This window comes from Drosophila pseudoobscura, chromosome X (assembly GCF_009870125.1).
Source record: "Drosophila pseudoobscura strain MV-25-SWS-2005 chromosome X, UCI_Dpse_MV25, whole genome shotgun sequence".
NCBI classification, from domain to species: Eukaryota; Metazoa; Arthropoda; class Insecta; order Diptera; family Drosophilidae; genus Drosophila; species Drosophila pseudoobscura.
Genome location: NC_046683.1, coordinates 24,251,273 through 24,263,966, shown reverse-complemented (window position 1 = coordinate 24,263,966; position 12,694 = coordinate 24,251,273). Strand labels below are relative to the sequence as shown.

The following is a 12,694-nucleotide window of genomic DNA, read 5'->3' as shown; positions in this document are numbered from 1 at the left end:
GTTTTATATAGTTTATTTTGTATAACTTTCATTTTATTAGATATAAAGACTTTTTTAATTGATAGAAAATAAAACTAATCACACTTGTATATAATAGTTTCATCCTAGAACTTGTGCATCTGTTCATACCAAATGTCCTCAAAAGTAGTGTCCACCTCACCGCAAAATGTCGGAAATGGCGGAGCTTGCTTCAGCTTCCGCAGGGGCAAAATCGTATCGTATTAATATACGAGGCCACCGGTAGGTCCAGGCACTGAGCTACCTTGCACCCACATGACATTGTACTTTGCGTTAGTGCGCCAAATTCGCAGGCCGTTAAGAACACGCCAACGATTACCCATATGACCAGGCATCTTTGTACCAGGCCAGACACGTCCCTTTTTGCCACCACCTCCAATGTTACCGGAACGGCGATGAGTCTTGGTAACGCCATGTGAAGCAGGCATGCCCTTGTAGCCGTGTCGCTTGACTACACCTTGGAAGCCGTGGTCCACGCTATAACGAAAAGCCAGACAAATTAAAAGCTATTAGACCATTCATTAATCGAAATATAACTACAATTCCATTTTAATGTTGCAAAGTTAGATAGTACAGAAAAATTCATCAAGAATTTTGCATTTAAAATGTTAATCAGGGTTTATTTATACATAGTTGGCAATCACAGTGACACGAAGCTATCTCTCAGTTCGCAAATATGGTTTCACAGTTTCGTGGTGTATGAGCAAAACTCTTATTTGGGAGACACATTGAGAAAAGATCAAATTAGTTTTTGCTCAATTCACTCAAGCAACGACAGATTTGTAGCCTCTTTTGCTACTATCTTTCACTGGGCAATTTGTCGCGAACAAACGACAAATGTGTCTTGACTGAAATGTGTTGACTATTGACGCTTAAAGGAATTAGCAAAAATCAGAAACTTTGCAAATCTATACAAATCTTGTATGCGTGTAAAGTGTTGTTAGTGTTGTCGTCTCGACAGGACACAAAAAACATATAACACAAGCGAAGACAGAAAATGTTTTGCTCAGTGAGAGAGCGAGTGTACGTGGTTTTCTGTTTTGTCAGTGACCAGACCGACCACACAGGAAAAAAGTGTTGACCGCTATTTTCGAGCTCTGATCAAAACACTTTTAATTCATAGTTTTTGAATTTCTGATTTGTCTTATTTATTATATTTGGTAATTGTCGGGTCAAGCAGCTTAAATATTTTAAATTATTGCCAGTGGTGCGGCCCAAAGGAAATGTATTTTGGTGTTGTCGTTTCCAATGCCCCCACTGCAAAGATCATTTGCTACCGCATATGCGCATGCAGCGGTATTCTTTCGTCTCCTTATGTCGCAATCTCTCGGACTCGGCTTAACAGCGTCCCCGAGCAGCTCTAACGCTCTCGGGCTATCATACTCTCTCGCTCGCGTCTAAGCTAGCTGCATAGGGCCCGGCCATTTGTCCCGTCAGCCCTTGCATTTTCAGTCTTGAGCTAATCGTCGCAGCTATTAGATTAACATCCTCGCATCAATCGTTCGCCCAATCATCCCCATATGTACATACGCGATAAGTTGGTTTACATATGCAAATAAATTGTGAATTATAAACAGCCTTTCGACTTTCATTAACTTCAAATTGCAACAGTTATTAAAAACGCTTTAAAAAATTAGAAAAGTTTTTCTAATGAATTAACCGAAAACTTTGGGTGGCTGTAATTTAAAATATTTATTCGGCGGGGCGAAAAATTGATACGCTCGATTTATTTCAATGTTGGCGAACAACTATATTTCCTTCACAATTCAAATCTCTTACTCTAGCTAACATGCGGTGGCAAAGCGGGGCGAATTCGCCAAGAGCGAGAGAGCGAGCTTTTATTGCGCTCCCGCTTTGCCCTAGCCTAACTTATACTAGACTTCATAATTAAGATCAATAACTAATAATCGCCGCCATGGATGGAAGGTCACGCAACACCGGCCCCGTTGAACGCATGCATCGGCTTCAACACATTGGGAGCGGCGCTAATTTGTGTATGGCCCGCCGAAAAACCGCTCCAGTGCTAGTCCTTATTTCGACGACCCTGACCATGCCGTCCTCTCCTACGTGCGTGGCGATGACCCTCCCCACGAGCCACTCCTGAGGCGGCAGATTGTCCTCGGCCACGATGACGAGGTCTCCTTCCTCGGGGTTCGGTTGCCGCTGGTGCCATTTGCCCCGAATTTGCACCCCCAGGACATATGTATTCGCGGGACCATCGCTGCCAAAACGCTCGCCTGACTCACGAGACAAGTCGCCATCGTCGCAAGCAACTGAGACTCTCCTGGTCCGGAGTCCGCAGTGCTGGGGGGGCGATGAGCGACCCGCCTGTCAGCAGGTGACCGGGTGTTAGGGCCTCGCCATCGCTTGGATCTTGGCTGATGGCTCCCAGCGGCCTCGAGTTCATTATGGCCTCGATTCCGACGAGGACTGTGGCGAGCTCTTCGGCGGTTAGGAGCGCGCTGCCTATCGCCCGTAGGAGTAGGCCCTTGGCAGTTTTTACACCTACCTCCCATAGCCCTCCCATGTGAGGAGCTCGCGGCGGTATTAACGCAAATTCGCATCCGTTTTTTGACGCGAAGTCGCGAATTGTGTCTCCCTGCTCCTTGAGCCTGATCCGCAGAGCGCTGAGATGGCGGCTCGCTCCGACGAAATTTGTCCCGTTGTCGCAATGAACGACTTGGGGATATCCTCGGCGCCCGACGAACCTTTGGAAAGCCAACAAAAAACAGTCAGTGGTTAGATCAGAAACTATTTCTAGGTGAACCGCGTTGGACGCAAAACAAACAAAAAGCAAAATGTATGACTTGTATCCTTCCGCGAATTTTCAATGTCGTGTGCACTGGTCCACAAAAATCAACGCCGCAAATTGAAAATGGGCGGAGAGCACGGAGTCGATCTGCGGGTAAATTCCCCATGAGTTGCGTCAGCAATCGAGGCTTGTATTTAAAACAGCGCATACACGATCGAACTGTCTGACGGCAGACCTCCTGAGTGTTCACTATCCAAACGCTCTGTCGAAGGATGCTCACAAGTGCTCGTGGGCCGACATGAAAATTCGAATGGTGCAGATGACGAATATAGCTTCGCACGAATTGCGAGCGCTTAGTCAAAAGCAGAGGAAACTTGGCATCGTATGATATAGGAGCTTTGGCTAGTCGCCCCCCCACTCACAACAACGAAAAGTTGCACCAAGTCCCTGTGTCTTCATGGATGAAAGGGTTCAACCGCTGAATACTAGGACCAATTGTAGATCCTTTCCTAACCTTTTCGATTTCTCCTTGATACTCGTGATGCTGGACGATTTCGACAATTTTATAAAAGGCTTCATTGTATTCGGTCGGTGAGATAGTTTTTTCGAAATTTAGGCTTGGGTCTTCACATTTTCTTATAAAGCGGAACACATATACGAACACTCTAAGCAGTTTGAGGTGTGACGAGAATCCCTCGATGACATCTAACAGCTCCGAACTTCGCACAGCAGCGGTCAGCCCGACCGCAGTCTTCCTCTTTTCCAGCTGAATATCATCGGAGTGTTCGAAATGAGCGTTCTTGGGCCAGTTTTCTTCTTCCTCTTTCAGAAATTATGGTCCTTCGAACAAAATTGACTGAACGATTTCGTCGACGTCACTACCTCTTGAGACAATATCTGCTGGGTTCTGTTTCGTGGGTACATGCCACCACGTAGCATCATCTGACCACTCTTGAATCTCAGCCACTCTATTTGAAACGAAAGTCGACAACGACGATGGATGAGACCGGAACCAATGAAGAGTTACCTCTGAATCCGACCAATAAACGACTCGTTCAATGGGCACATTTAATAGGGGCTTGATTCTGTGACAGAGATCTGCGAGAAGGTGAGCGGCACATAACACAAGCCTTGGGAGCGTTTTGGTCTTGAGCGGCGCTACTTTGGATTTCGAAGTCAACAATGATATTTTTAAACCTTCTGCAGTTCTGCTACGTATATAGACGCACGCTCCATACGCTCTCATGGAGGCGTCAGCAAAGGCATGTATTTGAACCGGTGACATCGGATCGGAATACACAAACCGAGATATGGATATGTCTTCCAATTGAGATAGTGTAGTTTTCAACTTATTCCACGCTGTTTCCAAATGCAGCGGGATCGACTCATCCCAATCTAGTTTGTTAAGCCAAAGCTCCTGCAATAGGATCTTGCCTTTTATAACGATAGGACTTAATAAACCAATGGGGTCAAGCAACTTTGATGTCACCGATAGTATGTTCCGTTTTGTCGCTCGGAGACCCCTAACTGAATTGTCAATTTTGAACTTAAAGGCATCGTCAGTAGGTAACCATGAGATTCCTAACACTGAAAACCACTTAGTCAACTCAAACCCTGCGGTCTGAAGAACCTGAGACACTTCGGACTTAATTGCCCTTAGCTCCTCTACGCATGCAGCACCAGTCAACAAGTCATCGACGTAAAAGTCGGACCCAATAACGTTAGCAGCTCTAGGGAATGAGAGCTTCGCAGACTCACTCAACCTTTTCAAACACCGGATAGCTAAGAATGGGGCTGGTCCAGTCCCATAGGTTACAGTGTTGAGCTTGTATAATCTCAAGGATTCAGAAACTTAGTTCAGAGCTGAAACTGCCGATCCGGTTTGTTCACCATCACTTGGCGATACATCTTTTTAACATCAGCAGTCAGGGCAAACCTGTGCAGACGGAAACGGAACAGTGTCCACTATAATTCCTCTTGAATGGTACTCCCACCATCAGAATATCATTTAAAGCCACCTGTGAGGACGTCTTGGACGAAGCATCGAACACGACTCGGAGCTTGGTAGACGTACTTTGGGGCCTCAGAACACACTGATGAGGGATTACGTAGTGTGGAGTAGAAGGAATCGTATTGTCAGTAGAAGACATATGACCTAAGGAGAGGTACTCTTCCATGAATTCCAAGTACATTTTCTTCAACTCAGGGTCACGATGCAATCGTCTTTCAAGCGACAAAAACCGCCGTTTCGCAACCTCAAAGGAGTTGCCTAAACAATTTGGATCTGATTTAAACGGGAGCCTTACTTCGAACCGACCTGATGATAGTACCTGAGTCGTCTTACGATAGTGTTCTTCACATAGCTTGTGCTCAGGTGTGGCAATTTTCTTGGTAGATGGCATTTCTTCCAGTGACCAAAACTTTTTCAAGGTCCTATCGATGGATACTAGCAACTCTTCACTGCAACTCAAACTGTTTGTAATTTGAGGAGCAGAACTCCTGGAAACATATTTTCCCGACACAACCCAACCAAGAAGGGTTTTCTGAAGAGTTGGAAACCTTGGACCTTGTTTAATTTGACCAACAGCTAATAATTCAAAGAACGATTCTGCTCCAATTAACATATCTATTCTTTGTGGCTTGTAGCAATAAGGGTCTGCCAGTGGTAGGTTCTCTGGGATTCGCCAGTCAGTCACATTCACTGACTGGTCAGAGTGATAACCTGATATTGATTTCAGGATCCAAAAATCAAAGGATAACTCACTACCATTTATTCGCTACTTCACCACTGTGTGTATTTTATCCTTTACTTGAGAATTAGATTCACCAATTCCAAGCAAGTTAATACAGGACTCCTCTCTACGGATCTGTAAGCGATTAGCGAGGTCCTCGGTAATGAAATTTGTTTGTGATCCAGAGTCGAGCAGAGCTCTGGCCAGAATGTGTTCACCGCTCTTAGTTCGGACGTTTACGATCGACGTAGCCAGAATTACCCTGTCCAACGCTGTCGCATGCAAAACATGTGACGTGGAAGGTTGATTCTGATTTGATGGAGGAGAAGGACTCTCTTGGGGTGGTGGCAACGCGAGACTATTAGCCGACACTGTGTATCGATGCAATAATGTATGATAAGAGCGGCTGCACACTCGACATTTATTGGCTTTGCATTTTACAACAACGTGGCCTTTTCGCATAGAATTAATGCATAGGGATGCCGACTTAGCAAACTCAAACCTTTGCATCACCGAGAGACGCGAAAGTGGAGGGCAATTTGACACTACATGGTCTCCTGAATTGCAGTAGCTACAAGATTGCTGAGTTCTACTGTTCGTGGAAGTGGAAGAACAAGCAAATGAACTGCGATTATGTTGCTTGCTTGGCATGACTTTGTCTTGCCTTGGCTTGGTCGATTCTTCAGCAGACTTTCTCAAAGTCGGACCAAAGCGGCAACTTCTCATAAGTAAGCTGTTCATCCCACTTTTGTTTCGTCAGTGGGTCGACTCTGTTTAAAACGAGATGAATGAGCATTGCATTCGAAATTTTTGTATCATCTCCGATCGACAGTAACGATCCGTAAATCGACGAAACAGTATCGATTAGAGTTCTTAGAGATGATGCAGATTAATGCGATATTCTCGGCAGATTGAACAATGTGGAAATATTATTCGTGAAAATCAAATAATCGTTGTGATATACTCGTTTTAGGCCAGCCATGGCCTTTCCTTAATTTGCCTCGGTGACTTGGAACGCCTTTATTGTTCCTAATGCTTCATCAGAGAGGCACGAAATCAAATGATTAAATTTTTCGATCACCGGTATGCTGTTGTCGCTATGGACTAGTCTCTCAAAAAGGCTAATGAAATTTTTTAATTCCGAGTGTTTACCACTAAATTTGGGTAATGCCAATTTCGGAAGTCTAGCATGAGTTGGGGCTGAAGAAGACACTGGCTTCGTCTCGCTTGCTGCATCAAAGGCGGCGATAAGCATTATCTTTCCCTTGGTGACAATCGTCAGCTCTTCCAACTCGGCTGCATATGCATCATCACCTGTTATGTCCTCGATTTGCTCCTGCAAATGGTTAGCCTTTTCAATTGAAGCATTCAAACAATCTAATCTACATTGTAATTCCGGTAATTGCAAAGGAATCGACCCTTGATCTAATCGATCCTCTAAGCGGCGAATGCTTTTTACTCGACTTTTGAGCTTAATCTTGAATCTTTAATCTTCAATAGTGGATTTACTGTTTTCTGCCATAATATTTGTGTATGAAGATTTTACGCAACAAACCACTTTTATTTCTATTTATTTATTTATTATTATTATTATTTTTTTTAAATGTTTGAACGAGAACGATAATCGAAAACGAATTTTAATTGAATGTCGGGGCACGAGGTATCAAGGGAAAGAGTAGTTGCAAGTGACGGCCTAAAACAATATACCCCTTAGATACAGGGTAGCGCGTCACTTGGCAAGTAACAGCCGAAAAGAATATACCCGTTAGATACAGGGTAGCACGTCACTTGGCGCACCGTTAAGCTCAAGAGCGGCAACGAAAATTCTCCCAACAAATACAACGCAAGCAGCAGTGGAGAAGCGAAAGCGAAAACGAAATAATGCACCGGTGCTGCTGCTTGTATGTATGTGTGGAAACTTTCTATACGCCGTGGCTTGGGTGAACGAACGAACAAACTTTCTTGTGAGGTTCTAACGACGAGAAAGGTAGAACAAAATAAAGGGGGGGGGGGGGGGAGGGCGACAGTGATTGCAGTAAACGATAGATGTATGTACATATAACTGTTGCGTCCAAATAGCGGTTCACATATGTCTGTATGTGTCGATATGTATGTATTTATGTGTGTTTAGTTATATTTATGCAATTACTAATAAAATGCATGCAATCAAGCTCTACTATATGTATATCATACGTCTGTGCCTAGAATTGAATGCGATGTGCAATGTTTTCAGCACAAGACACCTCAAAGAGAGATCTGAATGTCTTTTGCTCAGCCTTCAATTTTCTGCACAAATACCTCTGATTCCTCTTTTGGATCTTTGAATCCAACTGCTACTTTCCTGGCTTTATCGCAGGGCATCCCTCGGCGGTAGCAGAAACTTGCACAAAAATTATTCTTGGCGCGACCCACGCGATGATATTATGCAAATTGATTGCCGATTGACACACACACCACGACGCGGGCAACGAATATGTTTGCATATACTGCAATTTCTTGTGTCACTGTCACTTATTGTTGTTGCCTATAATTAACTTTACAGTCCACCCGGGGGCGCCATGAAAAATTAGAAGAGTTTTTCTAATGAATTAACCGAAAACTTTGGGTGGCTGTAATTTAAATTATTTATTCGGCGGGGCGAAAAATTGATACGCTCGATCTATTTCAATGTTGGCGAACAACTATATTTCCTTCACAATTCAAATCTCTTACTCTAGCTAACCTACGGTGGCAAAGCGGGGCGAATTCGCCAAGAGCGAGAGAGCGAGCTTTTATTGCGCTCCCGCTTTGCCCTAGCCTAACTTACACTAGACTTCATAATTAAGATCAATAACTAATAATCTCCGCCATGGATGGAAGGTCACGCAACACGCTTAATAGCATAACAGTAATCGTGGAATTAGCCATTTATTGTCATATAAAGTTTCTATGTTGCAAGCTTTGCAATAAATAAACGAGGGAGAACGTTGTGAGTTACATAGTCGGTACGGCTCTCCTCCGCCAGACGGCGCTAACATTGAACGACACGACAAAGAGTGCGTAGCGACAGAAAATTGATTTGTTACTTTTGGCTATAATAATAATCCGATCTGATCAAAATTCGGCAGTCTGGTACATGTGGTCATTCTCTATGATTGCAGATGCCACAGATTTTCGTCCTTTGCGGAGAAGAAGTGAGTGGCGCCAATTTTGAAATACACTTGTAACAGTGACATATCGCAGAAGTCAGGATACAAAATGTCGTTGCTCTAGCTCTGGTCTTATAGCACTAAGCGCTCATAGGGACGGACAGACAGACAGGACTCAATCGACATGGCCATTGATGCTGATCAAAAATATATATACTTTATGGGGTCGGAAACGATTCCTTCAGGACGTTACAAAGATACATTTTCATCACAAATCTAATATACCCCTATACTCATTTTTTTTTTGAGTATCGGGTATAACGAGGGAGAACGCTGTGACCGCGGCGACCGCAACTCAAGATTTATGCCCGATACTTAGTCAGTATGGCTCTTCTCCGGCAGACACCGCTAATATTAAACGACACGACAAAGAGTGCGTGCGAGAATGACAGATAATCTGGGCGTGTCGTCAGGCGCTGAAAATTGATTCGTTCCTTTCGGCTATAAAAATGATCCCATCTGATCCAGATTCAGCAATCTGATAGATATGGTCATTCTCTATGAGTTTTCTAGTATGTTCAATCTTGTGGACCCACAGATTTTCGTCGTTTGTGGGGGCGTAAGGGAGTGGGGCGAAATTTTGAAACAAACTTGTCAAGGTCCGATATCACAGGAGTGTGGATTATAGATACTGAGATCCTTGAATTCACATTTTGCAATAGGCAAAGTCGACCATGAAACCTGTGTGTTAGAGAGAGACAGAGTGAGAGAGAATGACGTTTTCTTGATTCTGTCTATAATATTTAAAAGATCTGGTTCAGATTTTGCACTTTAAAAGATATATTCATCCTCTACGATTCGGCTTCTTCTGTTTTCTTGTATCTTTGAAATTGTGGATGCCACAGATTTTCGCCCTTTGTGGGGGCGGAAGTGGGCGGGGCGAAGTTTTAAAATATTCTTGTTTAGTGGACGTTGACATGCAATGACTACATATTTCAAGAGGCGATGCAATTACTGCACCGTCAAGTGGCCCGTGTGACACAAGCAGAAGGCTGTTACGCGAGCATGCAGGAAAGATATTAGAGAAGATTAGCACTAAAGTTTCTAATAGAACTGGGCATGCATTCAAAATAAAAATAAAAATACCACTACAATTACTAATTACTAATTACTAGAAAGATGTGTAAGGATTAGTAATTTAATAAGAGGAAGAGAATTAGTGGTGGATATGATATGGTAGAGGGAATTATAATCCGAGCATAAGAACGTCTTTTCCAATTCATCAATTGCGCTCCCTGAATCCGGAGGCCTGCTCACTTGAGTATCACTATGTTGAATGAACTCTAGATTTCGGCTTCCTTTAGTGAAACTACTGCTAACATACTCCTTTTCGGGTGGAACTTCAACCTCCCCTTGACGGATGTCATTTATTGAATGAAAGAAAACTCCTTTGTTCCCTATGCTTGCACTATCAAAATCAAGAACATCACTTCCAATTACACCTTCGTACAGGGTATCATCGTCACGGACTACATGAAAACACATTTCCAAAGGAACGTCAACTTAGTAACTTAGTAACAACTTAGTAACAACGTTAAATTAACCCAACGTATAGATTTTCTTGCCTCCTATTCCTATCAATTCTTTTATATTGTTTTTCAACGTAACTGGGAAAAACTTTCTGTAGACTTTCTCGCTCATGGTACAAATATCGCTGCCAGAATCAAACAATGCAGTGATTTCTTCATTACCAATTTCGACATTCTTAAAAGCCCGATTAAAACTGATCTAAGAAAGTTGCTGGACATTTTAAATTTACTTCTCTGTTACCATTCGTGAACCTTTTGCCTCGCATTGATTTGCCTTGTGACCTAGTTGATTGCAATTAAAACATTTGACGGCACTTTCCTTGCAATATGATTACTACCTCCACATTTGAAGCAACGCCTTTCATCCTTGATTTTTACCGAACTATTCTCCAACTTTGGTTTTGCCCTTAGCGTACTTCCTTGATTCGCACTGATCTTTTCATAAATCTTAATTTGCTCACGAAATTCTTTAAAATTGTTTGCTTGGTACAGACAGCTTTTGTTTTGCTTGGAGTCTGTAAAGTCCTCAATAATATATTCAATAATACTTTCTTCATCTAGCTGGGATTGACTTGCCAAGGTACACATGCTATAAAAATATTCAATTAAAGTCTCCTTATGGGTCTTCTTTTTATTTTCAAATAGCTTATGAACTTTCTTTGCCGTTAACTTCTCACTAAATTCACTTTTTAGTGCTTCCTTCAGAGAATTCCAATCATTAATGCCAGATTGACTGCTCAAAAATAATTTCGCTGCACCTTTCACTAATGTCCTGCCATAAATAAACTTTTGCAAATCATTCCAATTCATTGTTAAGGCATTAAGTTCAAAGTCACGTAGCCAGTCATCAACATCCGTAGAACCATTGCCCGTAAATGCTGAAAGGGAATATTCGATGTCTCTTAATGTGAACGCCATGTTTACTGAACTACCAACTGCTGCTTCGCTTACCGAATTTAAAATTGGCGCGTCTTCTGTCTGTTCGTCCCCAGTTATATTGTTTATTGTTATATTGTTATATCGTTTCTTCGTATATAGATTCTTTGTTTTCGTCTTGATCTAGTCTAAAAAACGAATATAGTCTCTCCCGTAAAACTGATTTAACACCTGAATGCTGCAGATGTAGCTCTTTCAATTTTTCTCTTAACTCTGCTACGGTTAGGACTAAAATTTCTTCGCGTTGCATATTACACTATTAGCTAAAATATAGTTTACGTTGAATCCGCTTCCTAAAATTTGTAACACCTTAAATCTGTTCCGTATATTCAATACTTGCGTATGATGTCTATCAGGTGTGAGAATCGTCTTTTCCAATACACGCAGACAAACACGCATCTTCTTCTTTGTCTTCTTTGCGTCCTTTTTTCGCTTTATTTTCGGGTCTGCGTTTATTTTGTAGCCTCGTCGTTTTGTAGCTCTGTAGCTCTTCTTCTGTAGCTACCTCTGCTCTCTGCACTTTGACGAAAACGAATAGTGTCGTTTTGCGTCCTCTTTCCTCGTCGTTTTCGGGTCTGCGTCGTTTTGTAGCTCTGTAGCTCTTCGTCGTTAGCTACCTCTGCTCTCTGCACTTTGACGAAAACGAATACTGTCGTTTTGCATCCTCTTTCCTCTTTATTTTCATTTCTCACTGCCGCTTCTCGGCATCTGCTTTCGTCTTCGTTGGTCGTAATTTCACAATTTTGCGCAAAACTTGATGGTATTGGCAACTTGTACACGAATACACATTCACTTGTGGTTCTATCCCGGACGAGCCCCCAAATTGTAGGGATCCTTGGTGAGCTTCCTACAAGTGAGTAAGAATCCGCTCCAAAAACTCCATGAAATATAAGCCACACGTCGTTGTCTTTATTTTAATAAATGGTTACAATAAGTTTCTTTTTCTTAACACGTTCTTCTCTGCACGTCTACTCGCTCCCGCAGTCGAACTCTTACTTAGCTATCGATATATCTTCCTCTCATACCCTTGACTATCCCTTGTGATAGATCAATACTCAGGGCTGCCAACCCTACATATATATACGAGGCCACCGGTAGGTCCAGGCACTGGGCTACCTTGCACCCACATGACATTGGACTTTGCGTTAGTGCGCCAAATTCGCAGGCCTTTAAGAACACGCCAACGATTACCCATATGACCAGGCATCTTTGTACCAGGCCAGACACGTCCCTTTTTGCCACCACCTCCAATGTTACCGGAACGGCGATGAGTCTTGGTAACGCCATGTGAAGCAGGCATGCCCTTGTAGCCGTGTCGCTTGACTACACCTTGGAAGCCGTGGTCCACGCTATAACGAAAAGCCAGACAAATTACAAGCTATTAGACCATTCATTAATCGAAATATAACTAAAATTCCATTTTAATGTTGAAAAGTTAGATAGTACAGAAAAATTCATCAAGGATTTTGCATTTAAAATGTTAAGCAGGTTTTATTTATACATAGTTGGATATCACAGTGACACGAAGCTATCTCTCAG

The 12,694-nt window shown here is 42.7% G+C and overlaps 1 pseudogene; it reads right to left on the bottom strand.

Annotated features, from left to right (window-relative positions):
• Positions 1-11: 11 nt before the first annotated feature.
• LOC117185095 (39S ribosomal protein L3, mitochondrial-like) lies at positions 12-12,442 on the bottom strand (annotated as a pseudogene).
• Between the last annotated feature and the right edge of the window lie 252 nt (positions 12,443-12,694).